Genomic DNA, 15,925 nt, shown 5'->3' with positions numbered 1-15,925 from the left:
CATTCATTTATAAAACACTGAATAGTGTATAAAATACTCCATGTTGAATTTAAGCATCTTACACATTTTACAGGAAGAAACCTGGATTTAGAGAGGAAAGTGCCCAGAGCACTACATGATCTGGATAGAACTTGGGATTGATTCCAAAGCAGAGCGTGGGACAGATGCGCTGCAATCCTAAACCAAAGACGAGACAGTGAAGATACAGGCAATTTGGCAACTTTTGGGATTTTGATTTTATTTTTGGTCACTGGTCATTTCGTTAGCATTCCCAACATCTCACTTTTGAATTGAAGAAACCGAGGCTAGCAGCAACTGACTTGCTGAGGAGATGCATTCACTCGGCAGGTATGAGTGAGATTTATTATACATTTAATTTTTGTCTACTCCTAAGCTTATAATCTTTGCATTCAGTCCTGGCACTCTCACGTTGTCAGTCTTCTTCTATGTCAATACCCTGGAAAGTGTTTTGAAAACTCTTTCTCAGTTTTCCTTCCTGAGAAAGTTCAAAGTCAGTTACTTCAGGGTTCTCCAGGCCAGAGGTTGATGTGGCCACTCTGACTCAACCCCTATGTCTTTGGATTGCACAGTCATCAAGCCATGATGCCTTTTATTAAGAATTAATTCTGACTAACCTGATTCTTAAAGACAGAAACACCATAATCCCACATAAATGTGGAAATTAGAGTAATTAATCAAAGATATGAGGTAGATTTTGTTAATCTTATTTTCCAGAATGGGAAAGACAGGAGAAGAGAGGACAAGAAACTTTCTCAAGCTTACAAAGGAAGCCCCTAGTCAGAGCCCCTGTTCAGATCAAAGTCAGTATGCTTCTGGTGATAGATTGCTACTTTAGTGGAACCCAGTGAACCACATCTTCTGATATCCACATTCCTGTGTAGTTTCCTTCTACGTTGGCTGTGGGCGTGGTCATACAATTAGCTTTGTGTAACGTTAATTGTCTTAGTCCATTTGTATTGCTGTGAAAATACCTGAGGCTGGGTAATTTATAAAGGAAAGAGGTTTATTTGGCTCATGGTTCTGCAGGCTTCCCAAGAAGGATGGGGCCAGCATCTGCTTCCAGTGAGGGCTTCAGGAAACTTCCACTAACGGCGGAAGTTGAGGGGGAGCCAGCATGTGCTGAGATTTTATAGCAAAGAGGAAGCAAGAGAGAGCATTGGGAGGTGCCAGGCTCTTTTTAACAACCGGCTGTTGTGAAAATTAAAAGAGTGAGAACCCACTCACTACCTCCAGGACGACACAAAACCATTCATGAAGGATCTGCCTCCGTGACTCAATCATCTCCCATTAGGCTCCTACCTCCAACATTGAGATCAAATGTCAACATGAGATTTGGAGGGGACAAACACCCAAACTATAGCACTAATATAAAGTAAGCTGGGGCTTGATAAGTGTTTGCACATTGTGTCATGTTTTTATGGATTGCTAGCTCTTGGAACAGTCTCTTTCTCAGAACCCAGCCGCCATGCTGAGAGAAGCCCACCTTGCCATATTGAGAGGCTATTTGTGGGGAAATCTAGACACAGGGTGACAGCCCCAACAAAGCACCCAGGTGACAGCCAGCACTAACTTGCCATGTGCATGAGACATCTAAGGTGGATCTCCTGGCCACAATCAAGCTGTCCCATCTGATACCACAAGAGGCACTTTAAATGGCAAAAACTCCAATTACGTTTGCACCAACGTAATAGTACCTTATGTACCATTTACAAAGGTATGCTTTGTAGAACTGATCAGCTGACAAAGGCCTACAGTATGTGCCATGGGGACAAATTTATCTTTTTAAAGTTCAAGCTCTATGTGATCCTAGACTTTGTGACCAGATCATATAAACACCATCCACTGATAACTAAGGCAAAAGATGCATAAGTTATTCCAGAAACAGAGAGAAAGCAGTATTGCCGGTGAAACTTTTGGCTTCCTCATGGCATACCATGACCCATTGAAACTTCAGAGCTGGAAAATATGAAAGTAAAATTGGTGACATCTCTTAAAAAGCATTTTTTCCCCTCAATTACTCCTACCCTGTCAATTCCATTATGGCATGATTCAGCTCTCACAATATGCAAATTATTTTCTCATTCTCTCTGCAGTGCTGCTGATAGATGAACACTTTGGGAATGAAATCCTGGAAGAAGTTTGAGATTCATGAAGGGGATAAAGATGTTGCTGGAGAACGGTGTAGCTTTTGTGGACAGAGATGCTGGGGTGTCTCAGAAAGGAGTAGGAAGTCATCGGTGATAGTATGGGGAAACTTTGTAACTCCCTTTGCAAAGAACCCCTTCTCTTTTAAATTCTTTGTATTTAGAGAAGTGCCCTATCCCTTTACCAGAGAAGTTTAGGAAGGAAATGCAGCAAAGTAAAAATAGTCAATGCATACCTCACAGTGTGAAATGCAAGGTAATGATTGACATATGACAGCACTCACATGTCAGCTTCCCCTCTGTGATATTGACTTGCAACCTGTGAAGGAGACCCTACTTAAGTTGCTCATGGATCAGAGCACAAAGAAAAAAAAATGTGTGTGATATTTTCTTCGAAGAGGGGAACTTTAGTTTAACTTCTATGGCAGGCAAGAAGAAAGCAGGAAGTCAAACATCAGATGTTGAAACATTGATGACAGCCTGGGGTGAGCCTAAAAAATGCAGCACATCTGGAGAGCTTATTCAGACCATTAGCTGGTTTGTCTGATTCCTCTTCCTCGGTTTCTCACCACTTTATGAGCAGGTTTGAATCAAAGAGGCTCTACCTTTATTTGGTTAAACCTAGGTACATCTTGTTTGTTTGCAAGTGTTGACTGTTTTATTCTGGGTTTGGGGGTGAATTCGATATCTTACTGGAAAGTTTGTGCTGAAATTTGCTGAGGGCATTTGAGACCCAGAGTGAGGAAGGCACATGGATACTGTTCCTCCTACAGAGGCTTTGGAGGAGACTTCTGATTCTTGTGCCAAATAGTCCAATGTGTCAGTGACTGATTTGGAAAGAAACATTGAAAGGATATTTCCCAGTGTTTTGAAAGACCCAAGAATTTGAGACCAACCTGGGCAACATAATGAGATTCCATCTCTACAAAAAATAAAAAACAAAAGTTCACTAGGTGTAGTGCTACATGCCTATAGTCTCAGCTACTTGGCAGCTAAGGTGGAGGATCGTTTGAACCCAGGAGTTTAAAGCTGCAGTGAGCCATGATCACACCAGTGCACTCCAGCCTGAGTGACAGAGCAAGACGCTGTCTCTTAAAAACAAAAACAAAAGAATACCGCTAGTTACTGAATTCAAAGATTCACAGAAAGATGAATTCAGCATAGTGTAACACATCCTTGGAGGGAGAAGTGATGTGGCAGTTTCTTGGGCTACTACTTTTTTCAACTTGCAAGAAAGCAGCTTACAAATTGTAATTCAATCTAAAATACAGAATTCTGAGCCTTTGCCAGTTCATATTGGATTAATATTTCATTGCAGTAAATTGCAAAGTAAATCGAACTCAATTTAATATGTATTTATTGAGTACCTACCAAGTACTTGACACTAGGATTAACTCAAGGAATACAAGGACGGATGTATCGCAACCCCAAGATCAGAGGTTTATCTGGCTTTACATGTAAATCCAGATGAGGCATGTTAACATTGAACTGGATTGTGACTCTACCTGCATTCACCAGACTGCATCTAGTGTAAAATTCCTTTCAACCATGTATTTCTGTGTAATCCCATGAGGTGGTTCACCTGAGCTTAGGAGCAAGTCTATGCCCAGGCTTCAATGGCATCCTCCTGCTCACCATTGCCCCTGCTGCAAAAGACTCTAGCACCTTCCTGATGCTGTCACTGCTATCCTCATGGGGAGCACCATCAATGCCCTACACCTCAGCATGCCAGTGTGTCCCATGCACTGTGGCCAAGTAGAAGAAAAGTAGGAGAATGCCTCCCCTTGTGTTTAGAGAGGGTTCTAAGTAGGACAATTTATGCCTCAACAATTAAATAAAACATCATTATCAGGTTTTACTTTTTGCACTGCTCCATCATCCTCTTACCACCATTCTCTCTCACTCCATGACCCAATATGGATCCTCAAGGCCAGACTAATGACATATTAACCTAACAGAAACCACACTGTATTCAGAATCACTAATTCCCTCCAGCAACTCAGCTCTAAAGCTGATCCCTTCCTGCCAAGCTGCTTCTTCCCTTTGAAAGGGTTTCCCTCAATGTTCCTCTATCCCAGTTCTTAAATGAATGTATTCCTGCATATCCACTGACCAGACTTTCAGATATGCTTAGACATGGGTAAATTGCCTAGGCATGTTTGAATCACTCATACACAGTACTGTGTACTTTATTTGAGTCCTGCATGGAGTCTTACATAGCAGGACTCTTTCTAGCATCTACTTCTCTCTGACCCCTGCCCCCCTTGTCAGATATCATTTCTCAATGCTTGTGCACATGCCTCTTACCTTCTGTCCAACTCTGTGGAGTTATGGAGGTGCCTGTCTGTGCTGGGTACTGTCTTACCTCTGTATATTTGCACATGATTCTTTCCTTGATCACATGTCTTCTCCTTCTCTACCTGATAAGCACTTGTTTATTCATATAGACTCTTCTGAAATTCTTCTTACTCTCTCACACTTGTTTCATCAGAGACCATCTGATTTTTGCTTTCACAGTACCTTGTGCCCACATTTATGTATCTCTGAGGCCATTACAGTCTAAGTGTAATTTTACTTGCTTGTACTCTTCTTTGAATTCTGAACTCCTCAAGGAAAAAAAAAACAACAGCTGTCTTATTGTTTTATTCCCAATGCCTGGCACAGAAGTTGACACGATGAAAATGTGGTCAATAGTTGTCAAATAGATTTCAAGATAGATGTTCATATTTAGATCAAAAAACAATAACTATAAATGTCATCTGGAATCATTAGTGATACATGTTGAAAGAAATTTTCCCTCTCTCCTCTGGGAGCTGCATGAATAAACATGAGTGTGGAAATGCATGTTTGGGCTTTTGATTTTAACTCAGAGGCCAATATCCAGAATCAGGGGCTTTATCCTAACACCTCAAGGATGGCAGGGCAAAAGCTGAACATAGGTATCTGCCTTTTTAGACTATCTCCTCTTTGAAGCTCTATAAAAACTATGCAAATCCCTTTTAGCAAATTATATTTTACTGTTAACCACTTTGTGTAAATAAACTCAGAATAGAAGCAGACATGGTATGTTGAAATAATCACAAGAAACTTCATTGAAACCTCTTGGAGAAATGACCACAACTGGTGAAAAAACAAATAAAACCAACCACAAAAATGATAAGTCAAAACAGAACAGAATAAAACAAGACAAACTGAAAACAAAGCTTTAATAGCATTTTCACAGGAACTAAGGTCTCATTTATAATAATGTCAAATTGTAATGGCTGTTGGGATTCCCCTTTTCTGCTGGTGGGCATCTGAGGTTCTGGGAAACTCATTTCTCCAAGTTACAGTCTAGAAAGCATGGTGCTATCTTCAGTCTGGTTGGTGTTGGAAGTCAAATTTCCAAACCTAAAGTCCCAAATACATTGACACTCACAGCTCTTAACAAAGGCTGGCTGTGCATTTTTACATATTTCTACACAATCCTCCTGTCTTCAAATGGTGTTATTTATATCAGTCGAATATATATTCTCAAATCCTGCGTGATGCAATTTTGCTCAAGTTCTTTATAGAACTCATTATATCATATGCCCTTTAGAAGAAAAATAAAAGGCACATCAGTTGCTCATTATGTTGCTGAACTTAAGTGGGAATAAGACAATTGTTTTTGATAAATGTGCGAATCATGATATCTGTTAATCCTAAAACATATTCTGCAAAAAATGACATTCTGTATCTATGTAAAGAAATAGTGTCACGTAAAGGATTACTTTATATTTAACTTTTTATTATGGAAACTTTCCAACATACATAAGAGAAGACATAGTAGTAAAAATAAATTTGCATATAATCATCAGCCAGCCTCAAGAGGTATCAACTCATAACCAAACTAGTTTCATCTCTATCCCTGCTTACTATTCCCTTCACACAGACATTCTTTTGAAGCAAATCTAAGACATACATTTCATGCATAAATATATTGGTAAGTATAAATAATTACTTTACATATTATGAATTCAATTTTTTTTCAGTTCACCCAGACTTAAAAGAGAGGGAAAAGTTTTGGTCCAAATTACTTGAGTTAACTTGTTTACTTCCTGTCAATAATATAGGAAGTCTATTCCTATTTCAGTTGATGTTTTCACTCCATTTGATGTATCAACCAATATAAAAAAAGAGTTCTATAATGAATAACAAACCTTATGTAATGCCTTAGTTTTCTTCATGTTGCTATAAAGGAATATCTGAGGCTAGATAATTTATAAAGAAAAGAGGTTTATTTGGCCATGGTTCTTCAGGCTGTGCAGGAAGTACGGCACCAGTATTTGCTTCTGGTGAGGGCCACAGGAAGCTTCCACTAATGGTGCAATGCAAAGTGGAGCCTGCATGTACAGAGATCACATGGCAAGAGAGAAAGCAAGAGAGAGAGAAGGGGGAGATGTCAGGTTCTTTTAACAACCAGTTCTCCTGGAAATTGCACTAGTCTGTCCTCATGCTTCTAATAAAGACATACCCAAGTCTGGGTAATTTATTAAGAAAAAGATGTTTAATGGACTCACAGTTCCACATGACTGGGGAGGCTTCACAATCATGGTGGGAGGCCAAAGGCACTGCTTACATGGCAGCAGACAAGAGAGAATGAGAGTCAAGCAAAAGGGGAAACCCCTTATAAAACCATCAGATCTCATGAGATTTATTCACTACCATGAGAACAGTATAGGGGAAATCCTCCCATGATTCAATTATTTCCCACTGGGTCCCTCCTACAACATGTGAGAATTATGGGAGCTACAATTCAAGATGAGATTTGGGTGGGTACACAGCCAAACCATATCAGGAACTAATGGAGCAAGAACTCACTCTCTCCTCCCCAGGGAGGGTATTAATCTATTCATAAAAGATCCTCCCCCATGACCCAAACATCCAAGCAATCTCCCCTGGCCCCGCAGATCTCATGTTCTTCTCACATTACAAAATACAATCATTCCTTCCTAGTAGTTCCTAAAATTCTTACCTTGTTCTAGCATCAACCTAAAAGTCCAAAGTCCAATGTCTCATCTAAGACTCGAGGCAAATTTCTCATGGCTCTGAGCCTGTAAAATCAAAAACAAGTTATTTACTTTCAAGATACAACGGTTGCAGAAGCATTGAGTAAACATTTCCATTTCAATTTTAGGTGAGATTTTTTGCTGCTCTATCTAATTAGCTGTTAAAAGCAGCCACACTGCTTCTTGATGACTTTGCTGTTTAAAAATTTATTCTGCCATATAGCCTAGGTCACCTCTCTTACTTCAGCCTTCCATAGAGCTCTAGGTTATGAACACAATGCAGCCAAGCTTTTTGCTATGATGTAACAATGTTAACCTCTGCTCCAGTTTCCAATAAGTTCCTTATTTCCATCTAAAACCTCATCAGCATGGCCTTTACTACCTCTGTTTCTATCAGCATTTTGGTCACAACCAACTGCTTAACCAGTTTCTAAAAAGTTCCAAACTTTCCCTCATCTTTCTGTCTTCTTCTGAACCCTCCAAACTCTTCCAAACTCTGCTTCCACATTTTCAGGTATCTTTATAGCAACATCCCAATCCTCCATAAAAATTTTCTTTCCTAGTCTGTTTATTGTTGTTATAAAGGAATTCCCGAGGCTGGGTAATTTGTAAATGTAAAGAAAAGAGGTTTATTTAGCTCATGGTTCTGCAGGCTCTGCCAAAAGTATGGCACTAGCATCTACTTCTGATGAGGACCTCAGGAAGCTTTCACGCATGATGGAAGGTGAAAGGCAGCCAGTGTGTATAGAGATCACATGGCAAGAGAGGAAGCATGAGACAAGAGAGGGAGGTACCAGATTATTTTTAACAACCAGCTCTCATGGGAACTAATAGAGTGAGAACTCACTCACTTCCTCCTACCCCAAGGGAGGACATTAATCTATTCATGAAGGATCCAGTCCCATGATTCAAACACCCCCATTAGGCCCCTACCTCCAACATTGAGATTAAATTTCAACATGATATTTGGAGGGGTCAAATATTCAAACCATAGTAGGTAACATGATAAATACTGAGTGACCTCTGATTATTCCTATTTAACCTTTGCTATATTAGTATTTTTGGTTTGTGTCTTGATTAATTCATTAATTCAATTATTCATAAATAATACACTGAGAAGCCACTATGAACCATGCACCAATCCTAAGTTCTGGAAATGCAGAGATTTATTAGGCCTTTTGCACTCCATGAATTTAGAGACTTGTGAAATAAATAGACAAAAAGCTAACTACAATGCAGTATGAGGACGACTTGGCTACCAGTGCTAAAGACAACCCTCTTAGTACTGTAGGTTCCATTCTCTTCCTTCTTTGCCTCCTTGAGTTAGTAAGATTTTTTTATGAGTCAATGGGAAGATGCATTTTACAGCTATCTCCCTGGTATTCCTGGCATTGCCCCTGATTTTCTAGCAGGTTGTTAAGACTTTCTGTGGATTTCATGGAACAAGAAAATTACTCATTCCTCATGTTAGCAATGCCAAAGGGTATATCATTCCTAGGCTCCTATGAACTTCTCAGCACCTGATATGAGTCCTCAACCTATTTCTGATAGGACAACTTGTCTTTCTTCTTTCGTTTTTGGAAGTGGCACAGCTTAGTCTTAAGATAAAGCAAGCCTCCTGGAGAAAATCCAGGACAGCTTCATTACCCCCAGTGGAGTGAAGAACAGGCATTGTGTTCCTATGGCCTAGTCTTTCCAATCTTCACGGGAGGGGGAAACAGAGTGCTCACATGCTATTGGTTTAGGCTGTAGTCAAAGGGCAATTGTTTTCTTCCAAAAGAGACATTTGAGACTATTTTGAGGAAAAGAAGAGAATCTTGCTGGGATTTTGAAAAGAAGAACAGAAACATTTCAGAGAAAGCTTGGTAGAGCCTAAGAGGAGAAGAGAGGAGGGTCCACAGGGATGGGAGGCCAGATTCAGCTACCAGCCTCACCTCAGGGGACAGGGCTTTGAGAGAACAATTATTCTCTGAAACACTGCTGAAGTACCTCCAGGGGCTGGACTAGACCAGAGATTCTCACTAACTTCTTTAAACTTTTGTTAAATTTTAAAAACAAAAAATACAAAAAGTACAGGGCACTATATAGCAATATCCATAGGCCCATCATCCAGAATAAATGAAATAACAGCTTGTCATATTTGCTTCATAGATATGTTTGTTTCGAAAACATATAGCTTATATACAATGCCTAAGATTTGTGTAATATAGATGAAATCCTATAGATGACGTTATCCATTCCTCTATTGATAGGCACTTTAAAATTGTAAAAACCAACACCATAATTATCAATATCTTATATATCACTGTGTGCACACTGTAAGAGTTATCAAGGTGTGTGTGGGGTGTCTGTGTATGTGTGTGTGATGCGTATGCATGTGTGTGTGGTGTGTGTGTATGTGTGTGTGGTGTGTACGTATCTTTGTGTGAGTGTATGTGTGTGTGGGGGTGTCTGTGTATGTGTGTGTGGTGTGTATGTATGTGTGTGGTGTATGTGTGTACATGTATGTGTGGTGTGTGGTGTGTGTGTATGTATGTGTATGTGTGTGTGGTGTGTATCTCTGTGTGAGTGTGTGTGTGTGGGGGGAGTCTGTGTATGTATGTGTGGTGTGTAGGTATATGTGTATGTGCGTTGTGTGTGTTTGTGTATGTGTGTGTGGTGTGTGTGTATCCGTGTGTGAGTGTATATGTGTGTGAGGGGTGTCTGTGCCTGTGTGTGTGGTATGTGTGTGTGTGGTGTGTGTATCTGTGCATGAGTGTATATGTGTGTGTGGTGTATATGTGTATCTGTGTGTGAGTGTATATGTGTGTGGTGTACATGTGTATGTGTGTGGTGTGTGTGTATGTGTGTATATGTGTGTGTACATTGTGTGTGTGTATGTGTGTGGTGTATCTGTGTGTTAGTGTATGTGTGTGGGGTTATCTGTGTGTGTGGTATGTGTATCTGTGTGTGAGTGTATGTGAGGGCGTGTCTGTGGGTGTGTGGTGTGTATGTGTGTGTGGTGTATGTGTATATGTTATATGTGTGTGTATGTGTGTGGTGTGTGTGTGTATCTGCGTGTGAGTGTGTATGTGTGTGTGTGGGAGGGTGTCTGTGTATGTATATATGTGTGTATGTGTATTTGTGTGTGCTGTATCTGTGTGTGAGTGTATGTGTGTGTGGGGGGGTGTCTGTGTGTGGTGTATGTATACGTGTGTGGTGTGTGTATGTATCTGTGTATTAGTGTGTTTGGGGGGTGTTTGTGTATGTGTGTGTGATATGTATGTATATATGTGTGGTGTACGTGTGTGTATGTGTATGTGTGGTGCGTATCCGTGTGTCAGTGTCTGTGTGTCTGTGTGTGGTGTGTATGTGTATGTATGTGGTGTGTATGTGTATATGTGTGTGTTTGTGTGTGGTGTATCTGTGTGTGAGTGTAGGTGTGTGGGGGGCATCTGTGTATTTGTGTGTGGTGTGTGTGTATGTGTGTGTGGTGTGTGTATGTATCTGTGTGTGTGTTTGGGGGTGTTTGTGTATGTGTGCGTGATGTGTATGTATATGTGTGTGTGGTGTACGTATGTGGCGTGTGTATCTGTGTGTGAGTATATGTGTGTGTGTGTCTGTGGTGTGTATGTTTATGTGTGTGTGGTGTGTTTGCATATGTGTGTGTGGTGTGTGTGTATGTGTGTATGTGTGTGTGTGTGTGACGTATCTGTGTGTGAGGTATCTGTGTATGTGTGTGTGTACGTGTGTATATGTATGTATATGTGTGTGTGGTGTGTGTATCTATGTGTGAGTGTATGAGTGTGGGGGGGTATCTGTATGTGTGTGTGGTGTGTATGTATGTGTGTGGTGTGTGTATGTGTATGTGTTATGTGTGTGTGTGGTGTGTGTATCTGTGTGTGAGTGTGTGTGTGTGGGAGGAGTGTCTGTGCATGTGTGTGTGTTGTGGTGTGTATGTATATATGTGTGTATGTGTATTTGTGTGTGCTGTATCTGCGTGTGAGTGTATGTGTGTGGGGGGTGTCTGTGTGTGTGTGGTGTATGTATGTGTGTGGTGTGTATGTGTGTGGTGTGTGTGTATCTGTGTGTGAGTGTGTTTGGGGAGAGTCTGTGTGTGTGTGGTGTATGTACATGTTTGCGTGTGGTGTGTGTGTGGTGTGTGTATGTATCTGTGTGTGTGTTTGGGGGTATTTGTGTATGTGTGTGATGTGTATGTATATGTGTGTGTGGTGTACCTGTGTGTGTATGTGTGTGTGGTGTGTATCTGTGTGTGAGTGTATGTGTGTGTGTGTCTGTGTGTGTAGTGTGTATGTGTGTGGTATGTTTGTATATATGTGTGTGGTGTGTATGTGTGTATGTGTGTGTGTATGGGTCTGTGAGTGTGTGTGTGGGGGGTCTGTGTATGTGTGTGGTGTGTATATATGTGCAGTGTGTGTATGAGTGTGTATATGTGTGTGTATGTGTGTGTGCTGTGTGTGTATCTGTATGAGAGAGAGAGAGAGAGTGTGTGTGTGTTTGTATGTGTGTGTATTTGGGGAAGAGGGTGGGTGGGTGTCTACCTACTTTCTCATTATCCTGGATATTCAGCGGGCTCTTTCAGACTGAAAAAGCAATATTTTAGTTCTGAGAATTTTTCCTTTATTTCCTTTGATAAATTATTTGATAATTTCTTTCCTTCCATTTTACATGTTCTCTCTTTCTGAAAATACTGTAAGTCAGAGAGTGAATATTCTAAAGTAATTCTCTAAAAACTTTCCACTACTCCTTTTCTTTCCTTTTCTTTTCTTTTTTTTTTTTTTTTTTGAGACGGAGTCTGGCTCTGTCACCCAGGCTGGAGTGCAATGGTGCGATCTCAGCTCACTGCAACCTCCACCTCCCGGGTTCAAGCGATTCTCTGCCTCAGCCTCCCGAGTAGCTGGGATTACAGGTGCCTGCCACCACGCCCAGCTAATTTTTGTATTTTTAGTAGAGACAGGGTTTCACCATCTTGGCCAGGCTGGTCTTGAACTCCTGACCTCATGATCCACCCGCCTCGGTCTCCCAAAGTGCTGAGATTACAGGGGTGAGCCACCGTGCCTGGCCTCCTTTTCTATTGTGAGATCTTTGCCTTTTTCTTAGACTTCTTATTAATTTTCTCTACTTTATTTCCAAACATTCTATTAAATCTTATAATTTTCATTTCCATATTTTCATTCTTGTTGGTTGAGAATTCCTTGAAAAATTATTTTCTTGATTCAAGCAATTTTCTCTTACCTCCCTGATCATATGTGTGGGAGTGCATGTATTTAATTTTTCATGCCATGCATTGCCTTGTTCCTTTTGAGTTCTTTCTCTGTTTTTTGTTTGTGTTTTGTTTTTGTTTTGTTTTGGTTTTTTTGTTTGTTTGTTTGTTTTGCCTTTTGATTTATTTCAGGGATTCCCACAAATAACAAGTGATCCACTATTCATTCCTAAATAAGAAGGGATACTAACATGTTGAGTGTAAGCCATGTCCACGGGAGGATTTGTGAAATGGTAAACTGAATTGGAGGCAAATTGAGCAGAGATCCAGAAGCCATTCTGGGGGCTGCCAGAATGCTAATATCCCTAGGTCTTCTCTCTTGGATCGTTCTACTTAGCCAATTTAGAATGTATCAGCATCTCCCCTTGGGGTTTTGAGCCTACACTTTGGAACTAAGTGGGGGAGGAGGATAAAGGGGATTTATTGTTCCATAAATACATCATTGTTTACTGAATTCTCCTGTTTGTGATTTGAATGGCACTACCCCCTGCCCTCACCTGGGCATGGCATCTGGGCATACAGAGCTTTAAAAGGCTCTTTTTCTCAGAATAATCTTTATCTTTTGCTGTAGTTGAAGGAATGAGAGAAGAAAGGAGGAAACCTGGAATCTAGCTCCTTCTTGCAGAGAGCCTCAATTGATTTTTCTGCTTTTAAGATCCATTCCTTACTTTGCTTTCAGAGGTACACGGTGTTTCTTATTCCTAAGCTTTCTACATTCCATTTCATTGATCATTTTGCTTATTTTTAGAAGTCCTTTTTCCTTATAGCACTTAGGGTTTTTTATCTGTGGTCATCTCATTGTTTTCCTTGTCCTTTTAGGTGGCTTTCTGCATAGAAAAAGAATAGACCCATGGTAATAGTTACCATATTTAAACAAAAATCTTTTTGATACATTTTCAAATCTGCATGTTATTTTATTATCTTATTCCTTGTCATGTGTTGTTCTCAGGTGTAATGTACACTATTCATTTCTACATCTTTCACATACTGATTTTTTAGTCACTTTTCTCGAAATGGCTGTATTCAGGCCAGTCGACTTGCTGCTCTCATGGTAGTTTCCTTCTGTGCTTTGCGTATGCTTCATCTGTTGACTTCTGAGACAATTCAATTTGGGTACTGCTTTTTATAAGCAGATTTTGGGGGAATTGTTTCAAGCTTGCTTCTTTTGGGGTCCTCCTTGTTTCTATGGTGGTCTCCGGTTTTCATATTTGTTTTTAGCTAAGAGTTTTCTCCACATTGTTGGAATTCCCGTTGCCTTCAGGGCCTCTACATTCACCTAAGCCTGGGCAGGTGGCTTAATTGCAGGGCATATGGCTGTTTGGAGAACGTAGATTTTGTGGACCGGACAACTTTTCTCAGATTCCAAGCTTTGTGCACAGAGTATGTTTTTAGCTGCCAGCCCCCTCTACTCCATCCAGCACAGGGTCTGGGGCTTTAACAACCAGAAAGTGGACAAGGGCGATATACACCCAGCCCGTAAGACACACATATGGACTCCTTGTCTCCTCAGTCACCGGGCTTCAACTCCAACTTACTGCTCGAGGTATGAATTTGCTCTTCTATGACATCTGGATTGTATCTTTCCTGTGCTTTCAAACTCGGATACTTTTTTCTCATATTTTATCTAGCATTTTTACGTTGTGAAGGAGAAGAAGAACAAGAGGGAGAGAGAACCCAGAGCCCTCATTTTATAACTATTGAGCTGCTCAGTGTGTGTGCACGCATGTGTGTTTACATACACACACGATCTCTTTCCGTGCTTTGAGGCATTTCACCCCAGGTGGCTCCTAAGCCTGAAGAAGCTTTAAGACAACTCACAGGTTTTTTAAGTGGGAGGGAGAAAGGACTCCCACTTCAGGGTCGAGTGATCACATCAAGGCAACCTGAGCACAAGAGAAAGTGGGCATGTCTATTACTAACACGAACAGAGGCTCACAGAAGTTCCCCTAACAATATACCTTCCTCCTAGGCTACTCACACTATGAAATTCCACTCATACTGAGTCTTCTTTTATTTCTGAAGGCAGCTACTTTTAATCTGATGTCTCTCACTAGATAGACTTTAGGGGGTCCATCAAAGTCTTGAAATTTTATGCCAAACTATATGGATATGGGATTTATTTCAGGTGAAATAATCTAGAGTGTTTATCTTCTGATAGTATACAAATAATCCTAGTGATGAAATATACTTAGGCTTATTTATCATTTTTATGCTTTGATTTTTCAAACATCTCAAGAGAGGTAGTGAGCTCCCAGGGACAGGAACAGGATCTGCTGTCTCTTTATCCCCATTCTAACACAGCATCTGGCGCTGCTTCAATGAATGACAAGTATCTGTTGAATGAATGCATGAAAAGAAAAGCGGTAGAGTGATGGAGAGTGGCACTGCTTTGAAAGGGGAATGTTGTATGGAGTGGCCCAGAGAGGAAACTCGATGACTGGGATTTCAGAGATAAATCCATTGGTCTTTACAATATGTCACTTGGCTGAAAACAGTTAACTAAAGAACAAAAGAAAATTAATTATTAAAATCCCTGACTGAGTAACTTTTCATAAATATTTCTAAAGCATAAACAATGACAAAATGTCCATGCTCTTATGCAGTAGAGGTAATAGAGATTAATACAGATCTAAATTGTGTGCTATTGAGCACCAGGGCAGGAAAAGAAGCCAGAGATATTCCACACATGGCCTCCTCTATTAACCCATTTAAAAATAATGGGGCAAAAAATTTGATCACAATTTTCAGATCAACTTCCCACCAGGCCTCCAGGGAGCCTCCAATTTTATCCCATCTCCATTATGCTTTGTAGAAAGACACATGACTTCTTTGTCTCTCAAAATAAGAACCAGGCTTCTTGGACAGATGATGCAAGAAGGCAATTATGGGCACACCAATTGCTTCCACAGCTTGGAAGAGAAGTCCCTGATATACAAACACACTGCTCTGCTCTTCAAAAAGCCTCTCAATCTGGAAGGAAGGTCACTTGAGCCCAGATGTTCAAGGCTGCAGTGGGTCATGCTGTTGCCACTGCACTCCATCCTGGATGACAGACTGAGATTCTGTCTCAATAAATAAATAAATAAATAAATACCTCTCAATTTGGACTGTGTTTGATTGCATAAGCCCTTTCCCCATCTCCAACAGATTTTATAGTTAGAAGGGAAGGGACATTTGAACAGATATTGGGACTAATTGAAGCAGGATTTTTGAGAAAATGCAGTTACAACTTTAGTATAATATCCTCCCTGCCAATCTAGTGGGGGCACAGTAAAAATAGATGAAGTGGCCTGCACAGTGCTAAGTGGCTTCAGTTCCTCATGCTTTTTCAAATATTTCTACCAGGTTTCCAGAGCAGTGTCTGCTGCCAATCACAGAGGTTCACTGAGGAGGAACTCTGAAAGAGAAAGTAAATTAAACGCTAATTATCTTAGTTGGAGATAGGTGGGGAAAGGAATGCATGGCAG

At 40.5% G+C, this 15,925-nt stretch overlaps 2 long non-coding RNA genes across 2 annotated transcripts in view; one reads left to right on the top strand and one right to left on the bottom strand.

The window, feature by feature from the left end:
• Positions 1-15,925, top strand: part of LOC134738246 (uncharacterized) — a 205,247-nt gene that overhangs the window by 45,729 nt on the left and 143,593 nt on the right. The window lies entirely within an intron of this gene.
• LOC129014206 (uncharacterized) overlaps positions 6,250-15,925 on the bottom strand; it is a 157,988-nt gene continuing 148,312 nt past the window's right edge. The window contains exons 3-4 of the long non-coding RNA XR_010123848.1: positions 7,162-7,240; positions 6,250-6,529 (exon numbers count right to left, since the gene is read on the bottom strand). This is a non-coding gene — a long non-coding RNA (uncharacterized LOC129014206). The remainder of the gene's footprint in view (positions 6,530-7,161; positions 7,241-15,925) is intronic.

This window comes from Pongo pygmaeus, chromosome 16 (genome assembly GCF_028885625.2).
Source record: "Pongo pygmaeus isolate AG05252 chromosome 16, NHGRI_mPonPyg2-v2.0_pri, whole genome shotgun sequence".
In the NCBI taxonomy this organism is placed as follows: domain Eukaryota; kingdom Metazoa; phylum Chordata; class Mammalia; order Primates; family Hominidae; genus Pongo; species Pongo pygmaeus.
Note: the sequence above shows the minus strand (reverse complement) of the source record. Positions and strands in the feature narration are given on the sequence as shown.